We start from the raw sequence: 13,785 nt of genomic DNA, 5'->3' as shown, positions 1-13,785 counted from the left end.
CTTCTCAAGACTTTATTACAGAGAAGAAAGGCCTATGTCCTTTAGTGCTGATTTTCTACTCTTTTGGGGAGGCAGTCTCTAGCAATGCTGCATAATAGGGTTTAGAGTTAATTAACGTGCTGGATTACTGCATAAAAGGCTGGTCAGGAAAATTGTTCACCATGCTCCCAGTTAAGAATGAGGTTCAAGGAAACCTTTAAACACCCAAACAGATCACTTGGGTAATAACAGAAAGTCACTCTTTAATGTCATATATTTACCCAAAGGTGGGAAACTATGGAAGTATCATGCATGTACTTCAGCAAAGTGTGGTGGACTGAAATAATTTTTCTTTGTAAGGCAGCAGACTTCTTTCTAACCAGAAGGAAGAAAAAGCAGAGCTTTTTTTTCCCTTTTCTTTAAGGGGACTGCTGGAAGTTGAAACTTGGTGCCTGCTCTGCCAACTCTTTGTGGTATATGTGGCAAGTTACTTCTCCTTTATGAATCTCATTTTTAAAATAAAGCTTTAGAGCTTTTTCATCATAAATAACCCTTCAGATGGGTTGATGGCTTTTATATAACTATTTATGTTAATATCTATAGCTATTCCTGAACATGGTTATTATTATTTATAAATAACTCATTCAAAAGGTAATGTTTTAATTCCTTCTTGTCTTAAATCTGCTAGAAATGTTTAAATATTTTCTGGAGCGTAACCTGGTTTTAATGAACACCATAAAAATGTCTAGTCTGATATAGTAAGTCAATTTCAACATCTCCACAAGTGGCCCAGAATAATGATATTTTACCGAATTCTATTAAAAATTTTCAAAATAGTCTTTAAAATGAATATTCTTATGAGTTAATTATTATAAGACTTTGAAAAATGTTTGTTAAGAGTAACAACAATGCCATTTGATAGAGCCTCTTTATTGCCAGGATAAAATGCCAGTATTTTATAGACTTCTCATTTTATCTCCCTAATAACATGTAGTAAGTATTGATAATTTTTCAGAGGAGGCAATTGAAACAGAAAGTTTAAGCATTTTGCTTAAAATGTTTTTATTACAAAGCCAAGTTCAACCATTACACATTCATTGTACACAACAGCAAACAGTGGTGTGATGAGGAGTAGAAAAGGAGAATGAGATGATCTCAGGACATGAGGAACTTGCAGTATAGAGGAAATGATTACGAGGATAAAGTCAGTCCTCCTGCTTCTGCCCTGGACCCTTCATAACACCTGTTGTATGACATGTTTACTTTTTTATTATCTCTCTCTCCCCTTTAGAATGCGGGTTTGATAAAAATGAAAGCACATTTTTTTTGGTTGTTCACTCCTTTATATCTAAAAACCTTGAATAATGCTGGCTACATAGTAGGCACTCAAAATACATTCATTGAATGAATGAATAAATGAATGAATAGTCTGCAGTTTGGGGCCTGCTGAAAATTAATACAAGAGATTTTTAAGGGCCATACTGTGGAGGCATAGTGCAAAGGAGATCAATTTTGACATATCTTGAGGAAGACTTCACAGAGGAGGAGGTGTTTGGATTCAAAGGATTGGCAGGGTTGCATTTGGTGGAAAGTCAATGAGAACAGATCTTCCAGGGAGAGCAATGAGGCAGGGAAAAGGCTGGTGTGGGAAGTTTAGGGCATAGTGAGAGACTGTTTCCCCAATTCAAGAAATGAAGATGTGGCTTCTCCTAGAAGAAGGGAAGGAGAGAAATGGCATTTGAGGGACACTGTGGCCTTAGGATTGACAACAGGATAAGAAAACAATTGTTACTCAGAGATTTTTTATCTCTGAGTGATCCCTGGTTGCTATAAAAATTGTAAATGCCCAAGAACAATTGGGTTTACAAAACGTCTATCTTTAGTTCTTGGTCATTTTGGATATGATGTACCTTTCAGATTGAGGTAGTGCTAGAATCACAAGCTATTAAAACTATGTAGGATCATTAAAGTTATTCCATCATTTAAGGCCTTCTTTTTACACATGAGGAAGCTAAAGCCCAGGAAAGTAAATATCCTCATCGGCAATCACATATTTAGTCAGTGGCAGAGGAAGACATTTGAAAATCTAGGTTTGGAACTTAAGAAAAGATTAAGGAATACTGATGTAGATGTGAATCTTGAACCCTGACAAATGTTATGGAAACTGGCATTGCTACTTTGCTGATATTACAGGGCACATAACAGAATTTGATGAAAAATACCTCTGGAGTACTTAGGCCGGGAGAAGAGATGGGGTGGGAGAGTTTCCCTGTGTATCTTAGCAAAACTGAAAAAGGAAAACCAACAATCTGAACTCCAGAAGAGCATCCTTTTCTGTACATTAGTAGTTGTAATTCTCTACTTAAGTGAAATTCTAATGTAATGAAGCAATTTTGATGTTCTGTATGGTTCATTAAAGCATAATTCTACTCCTTCTATGAATTCTTGTACTGTTGCCCAAAGCAAGTTAAATATTTTTGTGAAAACACAATCCTCACTGGTATTTCTTCAAGGTACTTTGTTTTACATAAGGCAAGACATTTAGCCAGTTGAATAAAATCTTAAATACAATTCCAGTTCAGCACAATTGTTTAACGCAGTGCTGTTAGAACTCTGCATGGCACCCCATACAAAGGAATATTCTATTAAACCCTTCTTGCCTTCATCAGGCAAAGTCTCTGATTGAAACTAGTGGATAAACTCCATGGAAAATGGTCCTTGGGGTAGTACCAATAAGCAGCCTTGAAAGTACACAGAGGAGCATCAGAGAAGGGGGAGAACAGAATCCACTCCTATGCTTGTGAACACTGATGGTGATTGATGAATTATGACTGTGGGAGGGGTCTTGAATTTTGCTATCTGGCCACTAACATGGCTCCAAAATTTCCAGTGAATTCCTAATGAGTATGGACATTTCCCCCTCTCCCCTTCCCCATTTGGGTTTAGAGCATCTCACTCGCTGTAATTGTCAGGGCAAGTACTGTGCTTAAAAGCTGACTGGACAAGAAAGACTCAATATACTTAGGGACATATTGGGATGTCTGTGTCCCTGAAGGAAATCTTCCAAAGTTGGAAGTACTGTACCTCCATTTTGAAGATAAAAAATCCCAGAACAGGAAATGTGAGATTATATGGTAGAACTATTAAAAGCTTAGTAAGTAACATGTTAGAATGCATGTTCTCATATTAAAATAAAATCAGTTACTGGTAGGCCTAAAGACAAAAAGGCTTAATTGTCCTGAAGTATGTGCAAAGAATTACAGTGAGAACACAATTAGTCATTTTAATTTCTACTTTGACTGCAATTAAAAAATAAGTATTTTAGATGAATTCAGAGGAATTTAAGCTATAAACAGGTAATATTTCTGAAAGATAAGATTGTCAAAACCTGATAAAATTAATGAATAGATGCAGTCTCCCTTCCCAGAAGATTTTTGAAGGGAATGATAGACAACTGTCTGGAGTGATTTACATGTATTCTTGCTTAAGAATGTATGAGATGGACATATTCATTCTCTAGAATTATTGTGTTTTCATTCCAATCCAAAAACTACGTAACAGTCCCATAAAATACTTTTATAGGTAATTTTAGTGTACTTCTATTGGAATTCTGAAATTGAAATATTTCTGGACTTTTCATACATAAATAAGTGGATAAATTGTATAAAACCACACTATGAAATATTGAGAAAACATCTACCCTATATACACTAGGGAATTATAAGCAGACTTTTACCTAGATTTGTAAGACAGTATGTCATCCAGGTAACTCTTTAAGTCATACATTTGAAAAGTGTCTTATAATATTTAAAAAAAATTCTACTTATATAATTTATTTGAGATATGCAGTAATGTTATGATTTTGCCTGTATCAGTTATCTATCACCAAAATATTATCATTTAAGTAGCCATAAAATTTCAGTGGCAAATAATAACCATTTCTTGCTTGTGACTCTAGGTCCACTAGACAACTCTGCTGATTTTAGCTGGGGTTGTTCACATGACCAGGTGTTGGCTAGCTGCAGGCTGAGCGAGGATGGACTGGGCTGGGACAAGTTGGACAACTGGAGTCTGTGCCACCCGTTTCTCATCCTCCAGCAGGCCAGTCTAGATATATTCTCAGAATGATGACAGGGTGCAAGAAAGCAAATGGAAGTAAGCAAGACCTCTAGAGAACTGGGCATATTATAATTTCTGGGTCTTTAATTGGCCATATCAAGTCCTAAAGCCTAAACCCCAGAGGTTAAGATGGGAAGGTACCACCAAGACAAAAGGCGTGGATATAAAGAGTAGAAAAAATTTGGACCATTTTTGTAGTCTACCACAGGGATCATAACAGCCTGGCTTCTCTTCAGAGATGAGGGCCAGAGAGGATAAGTGATTTCTCTTACAATGAAGTCTCAAGGATCTAAATCTTCTAAATCCCACTTTAGAATACTCTTCTTTTCTTTCCTTTTCTTTTTCCTTTCCTTTCCTTTCTTTTCTATTCTTTTTTCTTTTCTTTTCCCTTCCTTTTCCTTTCCTTTCTTTTCTATTCTTTTTTCTTTTCTTTTCCCTTCCTTTTCCTTTCCTTTCCTTTCCTTTCCTTTCCTTTTCTTCTTAAGTTGTACTTTCTGGGATCCAAGCACTTAATGGACAAATCTGCCTAGTGTTTGCTCTACACATTATGCATTGATTTAGCAATTTCCCATTTAAAAAGTACTTTCACATGCACTAAAATCATCTAAGATCATTCCTGGACTTCTCTGAAAAAGTATTATTGTTGACATTATGTTCTAAATGAGAAAATTGAGGATAACGTGATATGTAAGAGTTCTGGTTTAAATCATTTTCACCTTCAATGCACCTTCCTTTCTCAAAAAGTAAAATGAGTGAAACTTTTATTTGTAAGGGATTAAGGATGGATGAAAATGTATGGAACACTATTAGCAATGTAGCCTTGATGAACCTAGAAAATGTTAGTGGTATAATCTCAGTTGCACCATGTAGATTAAATTCCTAGCCTAATCTTCCCTTTTTAGGATTGTAGAATTAGCTCCAAGAAATATTTTATTGTCCCCTAAATTGCATTTATTATTTTTTTCCTTTAGAATTCTCATAATGTACTCCTTTTTTCATGGTTAGGATTGTGATTCAGTGCTTGCTTATCCAAACCAAGATGACATGAAGGCACACAGGATGAAATCTTTTGCCAAACTGTGGTAAAATATCTTAAGATGTAAGGAGTCCTGGTACTAGTGAAAGTCATGTTCATCTGAGCGGGTATTTTTTTTCCTTAATCTTCTCTTATGTTGTTGGACACACAATGTAATATTTCTGGCAGTGCCTGTGGGTATGACAATGAAATGGAACAAGATAAAAATTTGAAGAAAATATGCCTAATAGACTGATTATTTTTCTCTCCTTGGTCTTGAGGTTAGGCATAATAACTTCTATAAATTCCATTGACTGGCATCAAAGAGTTAATGAGGTCATTTCCATAATTATTCATTTTTCTAATGTGAAGATAAGCAGGAAGACACTTCAACTGTCAAAATTAACTGGGGCATCAATCAAAAGCTCATAGATTTTGAGATAATTCTGCATTTAAACTCTATTTAGTTTCCACAGGGAACTCTAACCTGCCTAGGAGGCTTAATTAGGCTAACTGCCTGAAAAACAGCATAAACCATATGGGTGGGTTCCTATTCAAAACTGGTTTTATGAGCATTCTCATAGCACTTACAGAAAATAAATGAACTTTGTGGGATCTTCAACTAAGCCTTCTGTTTAATAATTCCATATGGAGCATGGAAACAGCTTAGAAAGAATTGATCTTTTTAAAGTGGTCTTTATATTGTGCTTTGCTGTTTTTATATCATGATTTGAACCATATCATGAACTCTCAGAGCCCAGGAGAGACAGAATACATTCAAGTGGTATTTTTAAAGCTACAGATCAAACTGAAACTTCCAATTCCCCAAGGGTATGCCACTCTGCCCTTGTACCTTCTGAAAATTTCAATAAATCAAATATTTATTAAGCATTCTACATAAGGTTCCAGGGAATATAGAGATAAATAAGATACAATTTTTTATCCTCAAGAATCTTAATGAGAGTAATAGATGCATACATAGTCAATTATAATAAATATTAGACTTTAGTGAGCACTAAAGATATAAATAAGCATAAAGGAGGGCATAAGGTAAGGAGTGACTAATTCTGCTTGATGAGATCAGTGAGGGCTTTGCTGAAAGTTTCCTTAGTAGTTGGGTTCTGCTGGCACCCTGCAAAAACTGGATGGACCCTTACTCAAAACTTAGATCAGATGTCAGGACTGAGAATGCCACACACATAGAAGATATGAAAAAAGAATGTTATTGGTTACATAATGAAATTTTTGGGGGCAGAGCAGGGTAGCTTCCTAAGGTGATCTGAAAATGGCTTGTGAAAGCAAGGAAGGAAGACTGGCATGGGAATTTCATTGTGGTTAAGGGGACAGGGGCTAGACTGAGGGTAGACTTGCATGGGCAAGGGCTTGCTTGGATTGAGTCTCTTACAGACACCAAAGAAAAGAGTACCCAAGTTTTCTTATCACCTTGCCCAGATGAGGGTCTTAAAGGCAGGAGGGAAGTTAAGAGCTTCTTCTCCTCTCCATCTTCTACCCTCCTATGGCCTCATTTTCTTCTAATTAAGCTATACTCTCTGAAATATCCTCTTCATTAATTTATCCATTTGTTTAACCACTGATTGAGCACCTGTCAAGTACCAATCACTGTTTAGACACTGAAAATATAGTATTAAAAATAAACTTGACTTTTAGTATGGAGTTTCATATTAGGGGAAGATGGCAGACAATAGGCAAATAAATGATTTATGAAATGTCAGAATGTGATAAAAATTATGGAAAAAATATAAAGCAAGTTAAGAGGTCATAGAATGTGAGGACAAGTGAGTTTTGCCGCTTTACATACTATAGTGGTCATGGAAGTCTTCATTGATGAGATGATATTTTAGAGACTTGAAGGAAATAAAAGAATGAGCCATGATTATTTTGAGAGAAGGACTCTATTAGCAGTAGAGAAAGTACACAAACTCAGAGCCTGGAGTGTGTTGACATGTTTGAGAAGAGCAGAGAGCAATGTGTCTATAGTGGAGCAAGCAATGGGGAACATGGAAGGAGAGATATTACTACAGAGCTATTTGGGGACAAAGTAATGTAGGACCTTGTAGACCATGGAAGATTTAAGGTGGAGAAATGACCCAATCCAGCTTGATCTGATTTCTGTTGACATTATCTTCATCCTCAGCATTCTTGCCCTGTTTTATTTGACTCATCTTTTATTTTATTTAATGAATCTTCCTCTAAGCATATAAGCTTGCTCAAGGGTCTATCTATAATTAAATAAACAAAGGACAAAAATAAAGACTTTAGGTATTACCTGATCTTTCTCCTGCCTTTGATAACCAAGACTCTCAAAAGAGAAACAATAATTTACAGCTCTCTACACTCGCACACCCCATATTTATTATTCAGTCCATGTGATCGTATTCCACAAACTGAACCCGCTGTTGTCAAGGTTGTTGTTGAAATCAAAGGACATATTTTAGTATTAATCTTAATTTACCCTCCTCCCTCTCTTGGTGTGAATTATTGACTATTCTCTTGAAATTCTCCTCTGTTGGTTTTCAAGGCATGCTGTGTTGCCCAGGGTTCCATTTTTTGTACTCTTCTCCCCTCCACATTCTCTTCTCGCAATGTCATTCACTTTCATGACTCCGATTGTCATCTATATGCTGATAACTCCTTAGTATATAGGTAGGTCAAGCAACTTTAAAAAAAAATTAGTTCCAGCCCATATATCAAAGTTCCTACAATCTCCATTTGAATTTCTCAAAGGTACTCAAAACTCCTTGTGTCCATAATTTATCTTCTTTTCTCCCACAAGCTACTCTTTTTTCTTTATAGTTCCTGTTAGTGAGGAAGCCGAGTCAACCCAAGTTTTAAAAGCAAAGTTAATTCAAGCTGCTTTTAATTGGTCACTAAGTCCTGGAGATTCAATGCACAGCTGGTCCAGTTATTTCCTGACTGAAATCTCCCTGGCCAAATTCTACTCATCCTTCCAGAATCTCAGTTGTTATTCCATTCTGGAAACTTTTTTCACCCCTGGATCTTCATCCTAGGCTGGAGTAAATGGCCTTCTTACCTGCTTCCATCACTCCATTTCCACAGCTCTTTCAAGCACTTAATATCCTCTGATAATGATCTTGAGCCATCCATGTGTGTCAGTGAAGGTTAAGCAAATTGATGATAAAGAGTATGTCTTTGTCATACACTGTGATAGTGCCTAAAATACTTAGATACTACATAGATATTTGTTGAATGAATAGAGTTGACATTTAAGAAAGTGTGAGTGAGATTTCATTAGGGAGAGAATAATGTGTTAATTAGAACTTTAATGGATCAAGTGACTGGAGCCTCAATTCTGACTAATATGCTAACATGATAGTAGGATAGTTCACACAAATGTTATGGGAAGGCAGTCACCAGGGTACAATGAAAACCAAGAAACTAAAACCAGAGGCTCAGTGCAATCTGGCCATTTTCATTTTCTCTTACCTCTATTTTTCTGTTTGTTGGCTTCATCCTGTCAGTTAGGGTTTCCCCATGAGCCTAAGATCATGAGTGCCTAGAGATTGTGATTGATACACATGTATCAATTACTGGACCAATGACTCTAACCAGCGTAATGAACATGACGCTTAGCTCAGATTGCTACTAAAAGTCCACTCCTGGACCAAAAGTTTAACCTGTAAATTTGGATCTTGTTAGAAGAAGGCAGTTCTCATCAAAATATGTGATGGAAGTTTGAAAGTGGGGGTCAGTTCCTCAAAATAAGGAGACTGATGGTACCAGAAGAAGGGAAGGATCTGGGTAGACATTATAATATATACTTACTTAAACTAGTAATATTAGCTAAAGCTTTCCAGTACTCATTTTGTAGCAGACATTGTTCTAAGCATGTTACATAAATTTTCTCATTGAATTCTCATTCAATTATCAGATAAGTATTTCCATTAAAATTCTTTCATCTATAAAAAAATAATATCCAACTAAAAGTGGCTTAAATTTAGGATTTTATTTTGCTCACTTAGCCACATGTATAGAGTAAGATAGGTGATTGCAGTATTGCTGTTAACTCCTCAAAGGCATCAGGGATGTTGGTCAACTTTTCTCTAGTTCTGTTAGATGTCTACTCAGGATTACAAAATGACTGCCATAGCTCCAAGTTTGCATCTTCACACATGAAAAGGGAATAGAAACTTCTTTTTAGCCATTTCTTATGAAGGAGAAAATCTTAATAAGAAATATCCCTGTAAATTTCCCAGCAAGAATGACAGGACAGGATAGCATTATATACTCATGGCTGAGCAAGTGAGAATGGAAAAGCAAGTCTCTGACATTTTTAGTCTTATAAGGGACTGCATCTTTTATGACAAAGAAGATAATGGCAGAATGGTGGCTGGTATATAGCCAATAGTTTTTGCCTCAGTGTGTAATATTGTATTGGAATGTTTTGGTAAAAGAAACAAAATCTGACCAACAATGACTTAAAACCAGAAAGATGCTTCTTGTTAGTTTTTAGCACAATAAACATCTTAAGTTATTTAAGCAGTACAGATACAAAGATGACTAGTCCTTGACCTTAAGGCATTAAAGAGAAAGTATCTATCTATTCGGCCATGTATTTGAGTTCACAGTCTTCTTGCATCTTGTATTTTCTACCTAGAATTATTGTGTAAAAGTTTATAAGTGTTTAGGGAGGTTTATTTTCTTAATTATTATTAATTGAAGAAAGAGTTGGATCAAAAAAGAATTGCATTCCAGGACTTACGTACTTTTCCATGCTGTCTAAACTGTGTGAAAATTTAGTTGTTGGTTGGTGACACTAATTGGCACTCTCTTCATCAGTCTCTAGGCAAGACAGCATTAATTAGACATGAAAAAGAGAGTGTTTTCTTATCATCTGATCCAGCAGGTGGTTGCTGTAGTTGAAGGCTGGATGAAATTGGTGATAAAAGTTACACCTTGCCAAATCACTTTATTTTTAAGTAGAACTTACAGATCCTACTTGCTAGTTGTAGAGCATTTAGTCAAAGATTCACCATGGACTCAATCCGTGACTTTGCAAATTTTTCCTTTTCCTCTTGTGCAATACATATATACATAAGATATAATTTTACAAAATTAAAAAAAAAATCCCTTTCAACCATTCAGCCACTGGTTGTGCTGAGGACCATAAAATAAGGGCTAAATTAATTGAGTTTCAATCTGCATATGCAGGCATTGATCCATAGTAAATTTATGTACTGAATTGTACCCTTTCTTGATTTCTCCTATTTTTAAAGTTTATTTTTTTTTACTTATTTGACACACAGAGAGAGAGAAAGAGCACAAGCAAGTGGAGCAGTCAGCAGAAGGAGGCTTCACACTGAGCAGGGAGCCAGATGTGGGATTCGATCCCAGAACCCTGGGATCATGATCTGCACTGAAGACAGACACTTAACCAACTGAGCCACCCAGGCATCCCTTGATTTCTCCTCTTACCTCTCTTATCTTTCCTTCTGATTTTCTTCCTTTGGGTCTTTTCCACTGCCTATCCATTCGAAGTAGTTGCAGGGCTTTCTGGCATTCTTCCTTTTCTCTGAGTCTTCTTACATATTCTTATGATTTTTAACTACCCTGAATAGTAAGAGGCAGGCAGATAATGTGTGAATTGGATCAGTGTGAGAAATAGGAAATGATGGAGTCTGAGGCATACTGGAAATGACTAGAGATATCTAAACTTATATTTAGGGGGAAAACCCCCACTATGATTGGCCAGATAAAATGGTCTGCCAAATGAATTCAATCCTTAGTATCTTATTTGCTAGTCCCAGTCCCCAAATCTGTGTGACCTCTCAGCCTCTCCTCAAAGCTTCATCCCACATGGCAAATCATCTAGCGGCTTTTGAATTGACTAATGTTTCTCTAAACCCTCTGCATTTTAGCATCACCTCAAAAAAACTTTTTTATTTTTTTATTTCATTTTTAAAAAGATTTTTATTTATTCTGAGAGAAAGAGTGCATGAGTGAGGGGTAGGGGCAGAAGGAGAGGGAGTGGGAGAAGGAAGTTCCCACTGAGCTGTGAGCTGGTTGAATGACGGACCTGGGACTTGATTCCAGGACCCCAGGATCATAACCTGAGCTGAGGGCAGATGGTTAACCAACTGATTCACCCAGGTGCCCCCAAAATCTTTTTTAAATGCTGCTGTTCAGGGACAGGACCTGGGCTTTCAATTTTCTTTTTTTAGAGAGAAAGAGTACACATGCATGTAGGTTGGGGATGGGCAACTCTGAGATCATAACCTGAGCTGAAACCAAGAGTTGGCTGAATAACCAATTCAGCCACCCAGGTACACCATGAACTTTAAACATTTTTTTAATGTTCCCCAGGTGTTGAGAACCCCTGCCAAAAAATTTTCTTTTCTAAATCCTAAGCATTTCTGGTGATTTAAGAATGTAGATGGTAGATGATCAAAAACAAGAAGTGTTCTAAAATTTATAAATAGATAGATATTTTGGTTTATACTTTAATTTTTAATTTCCAGTTTTATTGCATTTGGTAAGAAACTAGTTTTCTGTGACTTACGCTTTTTGAAACTTTAGATATTTTGTGAACAGACTTTGAAAGTTGTATTCCTACATAGAAATGTTCATTTCTGTTTAATGGGTGAAAAAATTTTAACTTATGCTTATAATTTACCTTATTTGAATCCTTTTCTAAATCTGACCATTTTTAGAGACATGTATGGAAGTTTGCCTCTATGACAATTAGTTTGTAAATTTCTCCTTATACTTCTATAATTTTGTGAAATATTTTGATGTTAATATTTTTTTGTTCTATAAAGATATTTAGCTATTTGTAAATATTTTTTGGTAGATTTTTTCTTGTGTCATTTTTATTAATTTCTAGACATTGAATTCTACCTTACCACAGCTGCTTTTATGGAGGGGAGGGGACAAACATTTATCTGTGGATCCATATATATCATATATCCATCCATATATATATATATTTATTTACATGTTACTTAAATATTTATAATAATATTCCTTTTTTTTAAGATTTTATTTATTTATTTGACAGAGAGAGATCACAAGTAGACAGAGAGGCAGGCAGAGAGAGAGAGGGAAGCAGACTTGCTGCTGAGCAGAGAGCCCGATGCAGGACTCGATCCCAGAACCCTGAGATCATGACCTGAGCTGAAGGCAGCAGCTTAACCCACTGAGCCACCCAGGCACCCCTATATTCTTTTTTTTTTTTTTAAATTTTATTTATTTATTTGTCAGAGAGAGAGAGGGAGAGAGAGCGAGTAAGCACTGGCAGACAGAGTGGCAGGCAGAGGCAGAGGGAGAAGCAGGCTCCCTGCTGAGCAAGGAGCCTGATGTGGGACTCGATCCCAGGATGCTGGGATCATGACCTGAGCCGAAGGCAGCCATTTAACCAACTGAGTCACCCAGGCATCCCAATATTTATATTCTTTTATATAGTTATGTATTTATTTATTATTTCCATCTTTTATTCTCATTCTATCTGTGTCATCTTGTTTTAACTATCATCTTCTGTTATCAATCTACAGCTAGATTAATAGTTTTGAATCCAATGTGACAATCTCTGTTTTAATGGTAGAATATAACCCAGTCACATTTTCTATGTTTATGATAATTCTGAATTTATTCCTAATATATAAATACATACATATATATACATATATTTTTTTTAGATTTTATTTATTTATTTGACAGAGAGATAGATCACACGTAGACAGAGAGGCAGGCAGAGAGAGAGGAGAAAGCAGGTTCTCTGCTGAGCAGAGAGACTGATATGGGGCTTGATCCCAGGACCCTGAGATCGTGACCTGAGCCAAAGGCAAAGGGTTAACCCACTGAGCCACCCAGGCGTTCCCTATTCCTACTATATTTTTATCTTACTTACTTGTTATGGTTACTTTTCTTCTCCTCCTCCTCTTCTTCCTCCTCCATTTTTTTCTTCCCAGAAATTTAGATAAAATTTAAGAAATCTGTTTGAAATTTCACTTTCTATGTCTTTAAAAAAATTTGGATATCTATTAATATTTTTGATATCTCTATATTCTTGCATCTTTTCTTTTTATATCTAGTTATTTTGAATGGAATACAATATTGAGTAAATTCTTAAAGAATTATTTCAGAAGTGTTAATATACAATGAACTTTCTAAAAATATCTTTAAATTTTCCTCACACATTTTCTTATTAGTACTCTTTTAAAAAATGGTGTCAATTTTTAGAAAAACTTCTTTTGTCTTTATGGATTATTAGAATTTTCTCTGTATCATTGGAATTCAGAGATTTTACCAGGGTATGTGTAGGAGAGAAATAATAATTTTTCCTTAGTCCTTCTAAGTTCTTGGCTGAGATGCTGTAATAAAAGACAGAGAAAAACAGAAACTTATTACAAGCACACCTCATGTGTATATGGGAGATACCCAGGGAAAGATGTATAACTCTTAGAGTTGGCTTAGAACTCTAGCTTAAACACAGTCTTCAACTAAAAACAAAAGAAAGGTGTGAGAGAGGTCAGTTTTGAGAAGGGTACCGGGAGAAGTATGGCAAGCAAAGGTAAGGTTTGTTATGCAGATATAAATTAGTGTCTTCTCCATTGATAAAATGTGTATGTGTGTGTGTGCACGTGCTCAGGTGCGCACTAAGTGTGTGATTTGGAAAAATTCTTCTCTTCCTGGCG

Source organism: Meles meles, chromosome 4 (genome assembly GCF_922984935.1).
Source record: "Meles meles chromosome 4, mMelMel3.1 paternal haplotype, whole genome shotgun sequence".
Lineage (NCBI taxonomy): Eukaryota > Metazoa > Chordata > Mammalia > Carnivora > Mustelidae > Meles > Meles meles.
The sequence above is the reverse complement of the archived record's forward strand: the minus strand, read 5'-3'. Positions refer to the sequence as shown.